The sequence below is a fragment of the Anabrus simplex genome, chromosome 1, assembly GCF_040414725.1.
Source record: "Anabrus simplex isolate iqAnaSimp1 chromosome 1, ASM4041472v1, whole genome shotgun sequence".
In the NCBI taxonomy this organism is placed as follows: Eukaryota; Metazoa; Arthropoda; class Insecta; order Orthoptera; family Tettigoniidae; genus Anabrus; species Anabrus simplex.
In genome coordinates, this window is record NC_090265.1 from 1,380,324,609 (window position 1) to 1,380,336,927 (window position 12,319).

The following is a 12,319-nucleotide window of genomic DNA, read 5'->3' on the forward strand; positions in this document are numbered from 1 at the left end:
ATAATATACTTTATTCAACGTCTCCGGCTCCTCGGCGGAATGGTCAGTATAGTAGCCTTTAATTCAGAGAACCTTGGGTTCTATTGACTGAGTATTCTTGTCATAACACATATCTTCGTTTACACGTCACAATACCAACCAGTACAGAAACACGCAATAGTGATTACATCACTCGACATAAGGTTAGCGTCAGGAAGGGCATCCTTCCGTAAAGCTGGGCCAGATTCATGTTAAGGGCTGACTCCAATAAATGGGGGAAAGGGCCAGGAAAAAGAAGCCACTTTCTTCAAATTATCCCTCCTTGAATTTATTTTCTGGCGATGCCCCTATTGGTCCTATTGCAGTTTTCAGAATTCTTAGGCCAGATACAAATATTGACCTATTCTTTTATGTGGGTATGAGTAACTGTTCCAAGGAGTTCCTCAAACGTTGTTCTTTGTAACTCCCGTGACTCACGGCGTGTGTCACTGTTAACTTGAAGAAAAGGGCAAGCAAGCCATTGTGTCTTGATGAGAACAGGTTAACTGATGTTACCACGAACTTAACAATGGGAAACGAGTGAACTGTGTACGCTTTGTCATTTACCCTCCCGCGTTAGGCCGGAGGCAGTTCCCGAAGCTCGACGCGCTCAACTTGACTACAGCTGCAGTCATTCAGCAGGGGAATTAGAAAGGGTAGGCTAGAATTCGGAAGTGGACAGATGTGGTATTAACCACAGATACGCAGACTTCACCTCTAATTCTGAACCTCATTCTTTTTTTTTTTTTCAACTGGGTTTACGTCGCACCGACACATGTAGATCTTATGGCGACAATGGGATAGAAAAAGGCTAGGAGTTGGAAGGAAGCGGCCGTAGCCTTAATTAACATGCAGCCCTAGCATTTGCCTTGAAGATGGTTTTCCGTGATTTCCCATTTTCACACCAGACAAATTCTGGGGCTCTACTTTGATTAAGGCCACGGTCGCTTCCTTCTCGCTCCTAGCACTTTCCTATCACATCGTCGTCATATGAACTGTGTATGTCGACGCGACGTAAAAGCAAATTCTTGAGGCCGATGACCTTAGATGTTAGGCCCCTTTAAACAACGAGCATCATCATCATCATCATCATCATCAAGAAAATTCTTCTTTATGCTGGTAGAGTGATATGTGTGGTGTTTGCGGTAATTTGCAACGAATGTTATAATTTAAACTTGTTCTATAGTCATGTAAGTATATATCCTTATTGGTATAATGTAGATAAAACTGACGTATTGACTATCCGGGAAATATCAGTGGTAATGTGCTCCTTTCGGTAGTGCTTGTACTCGGGATCTTAAAATCTTCAGCCGGACAATTCTTGTATCAGGAAGTGTACATTCACACACACCACAAACATCTCAGTAACATAGATTACCATACGGCCTTCAAAGATACGATAAAAGCACGGGACTGTTTACCAAGATATCCCAAGTCCCTTGCATGAAGAAATAACAACAGAAGCCTTTAAGAAATCTCTAGCCTACATAAGAGTTAATAATGTAGCGCTACGTTTAGCAGTTAAGAAATACAATGCTACTGCACGGCAATGCCGAAAAATTGACGAATTAGGAAACACATAGGCACAGCTACAATATATTGCAAGGTCTAGAAAGCCACGAATAAAGGCCGAGAGGATTTCTTCGTGCTGACCACATGACACCTCATAATCTGCAGGCCTTCGGGCTGAGAAGTGGTCGCTTGGTAGGCCATGGTCCTTCGGGGCTTTTCCGCCATGGGGAAAAGAATTCATTTTGCAATGTCGTGACTGAAGTAAATTTAACTTTGCATGACGGAAGTACAAAACAGAAATCTTTGTCTATTGTGAACGATGTTCATGAGGATGCAGTTATTTCCTGTCAGATATCTAGTGCACTATCAACCACACACCATATATACTGAGTTCCTTTTCCACTCTAGAACAATAAAAATGTCTATCTTCATTCTACTTTCCTCGTGTTCAAAAATTAAGATAATTTCATGTGATCCCTCACCTTCTCAGTTTCCGAGTATGTCCCTAAAAAGTTGAACGGCTGAACCAATATCAATCGAGCTTTGAGTATCACTAGACGGAATGACTTCACGCTAAATCTGACATGAACGGTATGTACCAGGATTGACTGTAGTGACATATTCACGCGTTCCATCAACTGTTTTGTGTAACTTAATTAAAATTTTGATCTTAGACTTGAAACCTCATGAATTATGTCTTGAGAATAAAATTTAGTACACGGTCCGACTCATTTGCAAAATAGTCAGTGTACTGGCCTTCAGTTCAGAGGGTCCCGGGTCCGATTCCCGGGCGGGTCGGCGATTTTAATCGCCTCTGATTAATTCTTCGGCTCGGGGACTGGGTGTTTGTATCCTTTCCAACACTCTCCTCTTCATATTCAGACATCAAAAATCACAGAAACACGCAACAGTGATTACATCCCTCCATACATGGTTGCCGGGCTGAGTGGCTCAGACGGTTAAGGCGCTGGCCTTCTAACCCCAACTTGGCAGGTTCGATCCTGGCTCAGTCCGGTGGTATTTGAAGGTGCTCAAATACGACAGCCCCGTGTCGGTAGATTTACTGGCACGTAAAAGAACTCCTGCGGGACTAAATTCCGGCACCTCGGCGTCTCCGAAGACCTTAAAAAGTAGTTAGTGGGACGTAAAGCAAATAACATTATTATTATTACCATACATGGTTTGCGTCAGGAAGGGTATCCGGCCGTAAAACAGGGAAACATCCATGTGTTCGACGTAATTCGCATCTGTGACCCCACAGGTGTGGTAAACATAGGTAGGAAAAGAAGAAGAATACCATTTAGTACACGATTCTGACACGTCAGAAAGCTTAAATGTAGAAGAAACGCCGTGATGCAAGTACGTAACAGCATCGTAATGCGCAATGTTAAACTTACCACGTACATAACTCAGATCATTCCGCTAAGTATAACACCTGCAAATGGTGTACAACCTGATTCAATTAAACGCATAGGTCGAATCTGGTACTGTAAAATAAGCGTCTTTCATCTTTCGGCGAGCATACCTTGTTAACGAAATTTCGAACACCAATTGCTTGTTAACCTTTCCGACTCCTTGGCTGAATAGTCAGCTTTGGGGCCTTTTGTTCAGAGGGTCCTGGGTTTGATTCCCGGGTCGGGGATTTAAATCGTGTCTGATTAAATCTTCTGGCTCGGGGACTGGGTATTAATGTTTTTCCCAACTCCCTTCCCTTCATATTTAGACAACACATCACACTACCAACCGCCACAGAAACAGTCCAAACAGGGTTGACGTCAGGAAGGACATCCCACCGTAAAACAGGGCCAAATCGACATGTGCGACACAGTTCACTCCCGCGACTCCACAGGCGTGGGGGAAAAGCGGTAGAAGAAGAAAAATTACCTGTTAACCCAAGCTCGCTTTGCGAAGTTATTGCTTAAAATTCTGGTTAAATCCATGCCTTTAACAAAGTATTAATGAAATTATCTGGAATGCGTCAAATGAAACAAAAATTAATAAAGTTCTTAATAGAGAATAAGAATAAGTTATATGAGTTAATTTACTACCTTACTTGTTCTTGATTAGAGCGAAGTTGTAAATTCGTGTATCCGTGAATCGTTCTATCATTCTATGGCTGTCTTATTTAATTAATTTATTTATTTATACATCCTACTAATATCTACCCCCCCCCCCAAGAAAAAAGAGTTCTAGTTCTCCTACTATCTGGTAGTGGGAAACGGAACGTTACAATTGATACGCAACAGCCTGAATGACATCAAATCAAAATATCTGCACATTGTATTATTATTATTATTATTATTATTATTATTACAGTTACTCAACATCGTTTAATTTAAACTTATTTTCTCGAGAACCCAAAATCGCGTCACAGTTTCGCAGGATATTTTTGCTAGAATGTCCCCGTATAATAGCCTGGCCAGTGTCAGAATATACGCAAATTACGATGGACAGTCCAGTGACACCAAGAGACCTTACAATTGCTGCTCGTTTAGTTTAAATGAGCTTGATGTTTCGTATCAGTACAGCGCCCGGCGCTGAAGCTTGAGTCACCCATCCGGTGACAGCTTGGGGCCAGGGTTCTTCTAAAACGATTCAGATCCTGTAATGATGTGAGGTGACAGATCTCGGCTAGAGTATCGGCTAGATTCCTTAACACGTTTTACGTCCATTGTCTACTTAAAACGTTTTATCTCCAGCGTCTGGTAGAAAAGTCCGCACTAAGTCGCCCTAATCGACAAGTCTTTTGAAGAATTACCTTATAACATTTTATCACCAGTATCTGGTAGAATAGTGTCCCTTACGTCACACTAAGAATTGATTGACAATTCGGTAGAGCAATTACCTTAAAATGTTTTTGATTCCCATTGTCTGGTAGAATAGTCCTCATTAAGATTTCCTAACTCACCGAAAGAACTGGTCGACAACTCAGTCGAAGAATTACCTTAAAACGTGTTCCCCATAGTGTCTGGTGGAAGAGTTCCCCTTATGGTACCCTGAGTACGGAGCGACTACTCTGGAGAGAAATTACCTTAGAACGTTTTACCTCTAGGGTCTAGTGTCCAGTGAGACAGTCCTCCAGACGTCCTAAGAACTGATCGACAATTATGCAGAGGAACATTTTATCTCTAGTATCTGGTGCGAGAGTTACGCACTAACTCACCCACCCTCAGACTATTCTATAGAAGGATTCCCTTAAAACCTTTTTTCTGAGAAAAAGATCTGAGATGATAACTGAAAACGTAAGCAGACTGTAGAAAGTTTCCGTGAAATCTCGTTATTGAGCTTCAGTTGATTGGTTTTATCGATAGGTCGATTTATTGATAGCGTACTTGCTTAATTCATTTACTTACAGATGATAACGATGGCACATAGAGAGCTTTGGCTCATTGTACTATATTTTGGTATGAATTATTCCATGATAAATTTTATGCTTAGCATAACATTAATATACAATGTACCGGACGAGTTGGCCGTGCGGTTAGGGGCGCGCAGTTGTGAGCTTGCATCCGGGAGACAGTTGGTTCGAACCCCACTGTCGGCAGCCCTGAAAATGGTTTTCCGTGGTTTCCCATTTTCACACCAGGAAAATGCTGGGGCTGTACCTTAATTAAGGCCGCTGCCACTTCCTTCCCATTCCTAGGCCTTTCCTATCCCATAGTCGCCGTAAGACCTATCTGTGTTGGTGCGACGTAAAACAAATAGCAAAAAAAAACCTCTTCGATGTGCTGCCATGTTTGTTTACAAATGGCCGAGCTCGATAACTGCAGTCGTTTAAGTGCGGTCATTATCCAGTATTAGGGAGATAGTGGGTTCGAGCCCCACTGTCGACAGCCCTGAAGATGGTTTTCCGTGCTTTCCCATTTTCCCACCTTAATTTAATGCCATGGCCGCTTCCTTCCCACTCTTATCCCTTTCCTGTCCCATCGTTGCCATAAGACCTCTCTGTGTCGGTGCGACGTAAAGCAACTTGTCAAAAATTTTTTTTTAAAAAGATATGTTTCCAAATGCCAACGTCGAAGACTCTCCACTAAAAAATTTCGAAGCACATTACGCTGTTCTTGATATGCGCACCCTAAAATAGCATGGAAAGAAAGGTACCCCGCATAAATCTTGTGTTAAAACTAACTCGCATGTCTCGAGGTGATTGTTACATTGCGTCATAATATGAGGAAAGGGGACAGTTGCGAGGTCCCGCCGTGGAGCACGGAACGGTTCCTTTAAGTCTGCGCCAGTCGTTTAATCTCTGAATATCATTGTAATGAGAAATTTTGGGTTGTTCTCAAAGCTTGTTTTTAATTTCTCACTCGCTTTTAACATTGTGTTGCTCCTTTTTGATCTTCTTAACTGGGTTGTTGATAGAGATAGTCAACATTTCCTAAAAAAAAAACTCCTGGTGGAAGCTACATGCCGCTTATAAACGGCAGGGATGCTGTAAACTAATAGAATTACTGTTACGTTTAAACAGCTTTCCCTGGGCGTTTCTGGTCCTGTAACTGACGTTCTTTATTTAACGGCTGGTTTGTGAGTGGGACCCAGAATTTGTTGATCAAGGACATGAACAATATATTTTCAACTAGCTTATCTCTGAACATAATCAGAACTAGAGCTGAATATGAGCACTATATTGTCCATATAAATGGATTTTAGGTTGTTGTTTGTGTCATCAGCACATAAACTGGTTTGATCAAATCTCCATACCACCCTATTTTGTACCAGCTTTTACACTTCTACGTTACTATTAAATCTTTCATCTACCTTAATCTGTTTGTCATATCCGTACCTTGGTCTACCCTTACTGCTTTTACTCCCTACAGTTCCTTCAAAAACTAACTGAACAATTCCTGGGAGCCTCAAGATGTGTCATATGACTACTTACACCTCCGAACTCAGGTTATAAAGGCAAACTATGAGTATTGATAGTCATTTTGTTAGTATTGGAACTCCAGAAAGTGATATTTTATACATCCCGAAACGTGAGTTTCGGATCTGAAGACGATATAGCGTTCTGTTATAATACGGCAACTCTCCGTGCTATCCTGTTTCATGCTATTACTTCTAAAACTGTTACATTTTCCCCAGTTTTTTTCAACATCTCATTATTCCTTACTCTTTCTACACGGATTACTCCCTTATTTACAGCGCGAGTTGTCGTGCGGTTAGGGGCGCGCGGCTGTGAGCTTGCATCCGGGAGATAGTGGGTTCGAACCCCACTGTCAGCAGTCCTGAAGATGGTTTTCCGTGGTTTCCCATTTTCACTCCAGCCAAATGCTGGGGCAGTACCTTAATGAAGTCCACGGTCGCTTCTTTCCCACTCCTCGGCCTTTCCTATCCCATCGTCGCCATAAGACCTATCTGTATCGGGGCGACGTAAAGCAAATAGCAAAAAAGAACTCTTCCATTATACTCAAAAACTTGAAGACACACCTAAATAAATTTAATTTTACAAAATTCAAGCTTACTTTCAACGCTTTGATTTCCTCAGTTCTGCGTAAAATACACTTTACGAAGTATTCTTGGATTATGTGAAGGAGGGAAAAGGGTCGTGCTGATTATTGCTTCATTTTTGCGGTCCCAATACGAGCCCATTTATAATTCCTAGTTCTTCCTTGCCAGTTTGATCACTGTACATAGTTTTATTTTATTACAAGTTAGTGCCTGTAATGTTCAATACTGCCCAACAACTAAAAAGTTGGTCGGATTCTTAGACGTCTTTAGTAGGTGATATTTTCTAGGATGGAGTCTGTGAATTATGACAGCGAGTATCAGAAGGGAAATAATTCCCTCGTTTATTTCTTTAGGTAATTATTTGGATCCAGGTCTAGAAAGCCAAGAATAACGGCCAAGAGGATTCGCCGTGATGACCACATGACACCTCGTAACCTGCAGGCCTTGGGGCTGAGCAGCGGTCGCTTGGTAGGCCAAGGACCTTCAGGGCTGTAATGCTGTGGCGTTAGATTAGTTTAATTATTTGGGTAAGTTTGTTTTAACTTTACTTTATTATCACAGTACTGTAAGTGACGATTCTCCTTCTTAAGACGTCATCTCCAAACGGAAGTAGACGATCCACACGGCCAGCTCCGATGCTGCAGCCATGCCATGTGGATTTATTGGAATATCTCCCAGGATCTTTAATGCAGTGGTTTCCCGTTGCCTTCTGCATCCTAATGCCGTTGACTAAACTGGTTCCCCCGCCCTTGGGAACAATTTCTTGTCCCCAGGACAACAGAGTGCCCTTACCCATACCCGCTCATCCACTCTCAAAGAGACTGTTGGCACTTGGTATAGGGGATCTCCTTATACCGGGAGATAATCGATCCCTTCATTCGTTAGGACCAAATGGCATTTCCTTGTTTCTCTGGTTCTTTAGAGAAGAAGTGACCATTGCCACCGGGATATTTCCCAATTGCGATGTATTTGTTAATAATAATAATAATAATAATAATAATAATAATAATAATAATAATAATAGCAAAGCGAAGTCATCTCCATACAGGTCATGAAGGCCCCTGGAGAGGTGGAAGGTAAAGGCTTCTACTATCCGTAACCTCGGCACTTGATGGGGTAGAGTGGTTAGCTCTACGCCCGGCCACCTTTACCCCCATTAATTAACTAGGTACTCATTTTTTGGCGAAGAGTGAGTGCACCCCTGGAAGTGGAAATCTCGTTTCTTAAATTTTACGACTTCCTGACGGGGAGTCGAACCCACGTCCTTCCGGGCGAACCGAGCACGCCTTTACCGCCTCGGCCAGGCAGCCCCTAATAATAATAATAATAATAATAATAATAATAATAATAATAATAATAATAATAATAATAATATCATTTATTTTTTTCGCCTTCCTTTCAATGTTATCATTTCGTTGCTGAGCTGATATCGAGGCGATGTCCTTCAAGTGATTGTTGACCAAATCTTGTAATGCTAAGATTTTTTTTTGTGGAGACACGTGGAACTTCCCAGAAGACTCAGTATAATTATTGGTAATTTTTGTTCTTACATAAAGTACTGATGGTGGGGTTTGCTTTTTAAAATAATATTATATTCATTATTGGCATATTTTAAGCAAAATGGTTATTCGTATTGAACTACATGCAGAAAAGACCAAGTCTCCCACATCGCTGTCAACTCGTGCGCTGGCGTACTGTGAACAAAATAAGGTTGGTATAAAAGGCACCGGAAACGGAAAAGGTGTACTATAATTTTATGAAGGTGCTTAGTTCATTCAGTGAAGGCCGCAGAGTAAACGCTGGAAGTAATGGGAGTCTCTTATGAAAATGTGTTCTTTTACGTCACTACCATAGGCTTCCGAGACTTCTAGACCGAGATTAGCAGTACATTTGGACAGCTCATATCCGCTGGGAAGCACCGTTTGCCAGCGACGCTTATCCTTACATCCTGTTTTTCGAGTGCCTATGGTCAATATGTGCTTCATTGACGATAATAATGTCATTAAAATCCTATTATTTGGTTTGGTTTGGTTTGGTTTGGCGTTAGAGTGTGTCAGAAGAAAATTACTTTTGAAATTTACGACGGATGTACTGTCTTGCCAGTGTCATTTAGTTATCTTGTATTAGGACATTTCTAACACAACATATCTCTAAATTAATATGTGGAAATCAGAAAGTTACACATACAGTATAACACTTTTTATTGAAATTTCAGTAGATTTTCCCTTGTAATCTAGAATACTTGAAAATAAATCTAGAAAGGAACCATAAATTCAATGTTAAACAATCATAGCGCTTCCAACACATTTTTTAGAATGGAAGCATAGGTCTCCCGCTCTAAGGTTACCAAAAGTTCGTTCCCACCTGGAAAAAATGTTCACCGTCAAAATGTTGGCCGGCAGGGAGGTGTTGGTATACAATTCACAATCATTAGATTGCGTGCCAGAAGTCTAGATTTACTTTCAGCCCTCTCTTCAGGTTAAAGCCCATAAATGGAAAGTGTGCACGACGGATTTCTTAAAGGGTGCTGATATTTATATTTCAATGCGGTGCAAAATGATCGTTTCGAAGGAGGCTTGGGGCTTGTTTAATTATTTGTTATCGTTATCAGTCTTAACATTCATGATAAGTGTGAAAAAATAAGAGCCATAATGTATTTTTAAACCCCTTTTTTTTCAGTTAATCAAAATAATTACCCTTTGAAACTATGTCATAATTTTTTCTTTAAGTGTGTTTGACATTTCAAATTAAAGAATTAAGTTATTTAAGCATTTTACTGAATCCTAACACCTTTTCGTTATCACAAAGTTTGTCAGTTTGTAAAATAGCCACTTTTTTTTCCATAGTAACACTACTTTTTAGAATATAAACATAGGCAACTTCTTAGCTGCCGAAGGACAGAAGACCAGTACGCATACGTTCTTATTCTTCTTCTTAATCTGTTTACCCTCCAGGCTTGGCTTTTCCCTCGGACACAGCGAGGGATCCCACCTCTACCGCCTCAAGGGCAGTGTCCTGGGGCTTCAGACTTTGGGTCGGGGATACAATTGGGGAGAATGACCAGTACCTCGCCCAGGCGGCCTCACCTGCTATGCTGAACAGGGGCCTTGGTGGGGGATAGGAAGATTGGATGGGACAGGCAAGGAAGGGGGAGGGAAGCGGCCGTGGCCTTATGTGAGGTACCATCCCGGCATTTGCCTGGAGGAAAAGTGGGAAACCACGGAAAACCACTTCCAGGATGGCTGAGGTGCGAATCGAACCCATCTCTACTCAGTTGACCTCCCGAGGCTGAGTGGACCCCGTTCCAGCCCTCGTACCACTTTTCAAATTTCGTGGCAGAGCCGGGAATCGAACCCGGACCTCCGGGGGTGAAGAGCTAATCACGCTAACCACTACACCACAGAGGCGGGCAAGCATACGTTAATTGTTAAAAATAGAGTCAGGATCTTCAGCGCATTCTGGTTCAAAGTTGAGAATTAGTTATCAGTTATTATTTAATTGAGGCAGTTTTAATTTTTAACTACACTTGTTGTTACCCCTTATATTCTTCTTTCTTCGATCTTGGTTAGCTGCGGACGACGTGAAGTAATTGCATGATTTTCTTCCTCTCCTTCTTGTCTTTCCGCTATTCATTCATTCTTTGACAATGTTCCCTCCTCCTTTTCTCCGTCCAAACATGTTTCTTTTGCTTCTTCTCTTTCTCCAGGAATCCCCCAAACTCCTTAATCCTTTTTCTGAAAATGGCTCTACCTGATATCTCGTTTATGATACCCAGCTCAGCCATATCCTGGTTTACTTCAATGGACCACTGGATTTGCGCTTTGAGATTTTTATCGAAATAACCAAATATTCTACTTGTTAACCTCTCTGGATTCATCCGGACGAAATGGACATAAAAGGTAATCCTCCTTTTTCTGAGACTGTCTGAAAAACTTTTTTGAGCTTCTTTATTCTTCCTTTTCTTCCATCTTTTCGTGATTAATATTATTATTATTATTATTATTATTATTATTATTATTATTATTATTATTATTATTATTATTATTATTATTGTTGTTGACTATTTAATTGGAAATTTTTACTTTGAACTACTGAAAGCCTACTGCTGTGGTCCCATTTCAAGTTCTTCATTCGCTTATTGGTCATGTCACTGCGAGTGAAGAATGTCTTCGACTAGCGACGTTCCTATTTTCAATTTGCACCGGCACAGATAGGTCTTAGGGATAGGAGTGGGAAGGAACCGACCTTGGCTTAATTAAAGTACGAAAATGGGAAACCACGGAAAACCCAATATCCCCCGAATGCAAGCTGATACCTACGTAACGACGTTGCTATGACAAGTTGTCATCTACTATGTGTCGCCCTTCTCCTGCAAAATTGCAAGCTCCTAAGTGAATCGGCTATTTGAGAAACCTCGCATGTCTTATGAGAAAAACAATTAAAACCTATAGTTAATAATGAACTGTCATATGACGTTTCTACGTGTTCTGCTATGCCTTGCCTCATTATACAAGACTCCAGTGATAACTCCATTTTCAATCAAACTAGAAATTTTGGGTTTCTCACATGACCTATTGGACTGAATTTGAATGTTCATGAGTGGGAGGGAAATCGGAGCTTTTATTTTATGAACGTAGTGTAACAATTAACATTTAAAAACATAGAGAACAGTTTCTAGATTGTCAAATATATTAATAAAGCTTCTTTGCTGTTTTCGTGGTGGGTATAGCTGCTAAAAATCAGATGGTTTCTAGATTGTCAAATATATTAATAAAGCTTCTTTTCTGTTTTCTAGGTGGGTATAGCTGCTAAAAACCAGCTGATTGAAGATCCACAATTTCTGTGAGTTACATCTGAAGATTTTAAAACGTTATTAGTAATAACTGTACATATTGTTTATAATGAACAGATATGCAACTGTGACCTATGTATATATTTATAATTTTAATATATATATATGATACTGATGATAATAATAGTAACACCGATCTCGATAAGTGCAGTCGCTTAAGTGCGGCCAGTATCCAGTATTCGGGAGATAGTGGGTTCGAACCCCACTGTCGGCACCCCTGAAGATGGTTTTCCATGGTTTCCCATTTTCACACTAGGCAGATGCTGGGGCTGTACCTTAATTAAGGCCGCAGCCGCTTCTTTCCCACTCCTATCCCCTTCCTGTCCCGTCGTCGCCACAAGACCTATCTGTGTCGGTGCGACGTAAAACATAAAAATAATAATAATAGTGATAGTAGTACTAGTAGATGTTGTTGTTGTTTCCAACTTCTTATTTCTAGAATTACAGTAAACTATCTTTCAGATAACCTGCGTTCTATAGGCCTATAGG

General features: G+C 40.9%; 1 protein-coding gene across 5 annotated transcripts in view; it reads left to right on the forward strand.

The window, feature by feature from the left end:
* Positions 1-12,319, forward strand: part of LOC136858356 (uncharacterized) — a 562,168-nt gene that overhangs the window by 396,928 nt on the left and 152,921 nt on the right. For 2 of the 5 annotated variants that reach the window (XM_068225514.1, XM_068225515.1), the window contains one exon: positions 11,774-11,820. The exons of the other annotated variants lie outside the window; for them this stretch is intronic. The gene's annotated coding sequence lies outside the window, so the exon portion shown is untranslated. The remainder of the gene's footprint in view (positions 1-11,773; positions 11,821-12,319) is intronic. 5 annotated transcript variants of the gene reach the window in all.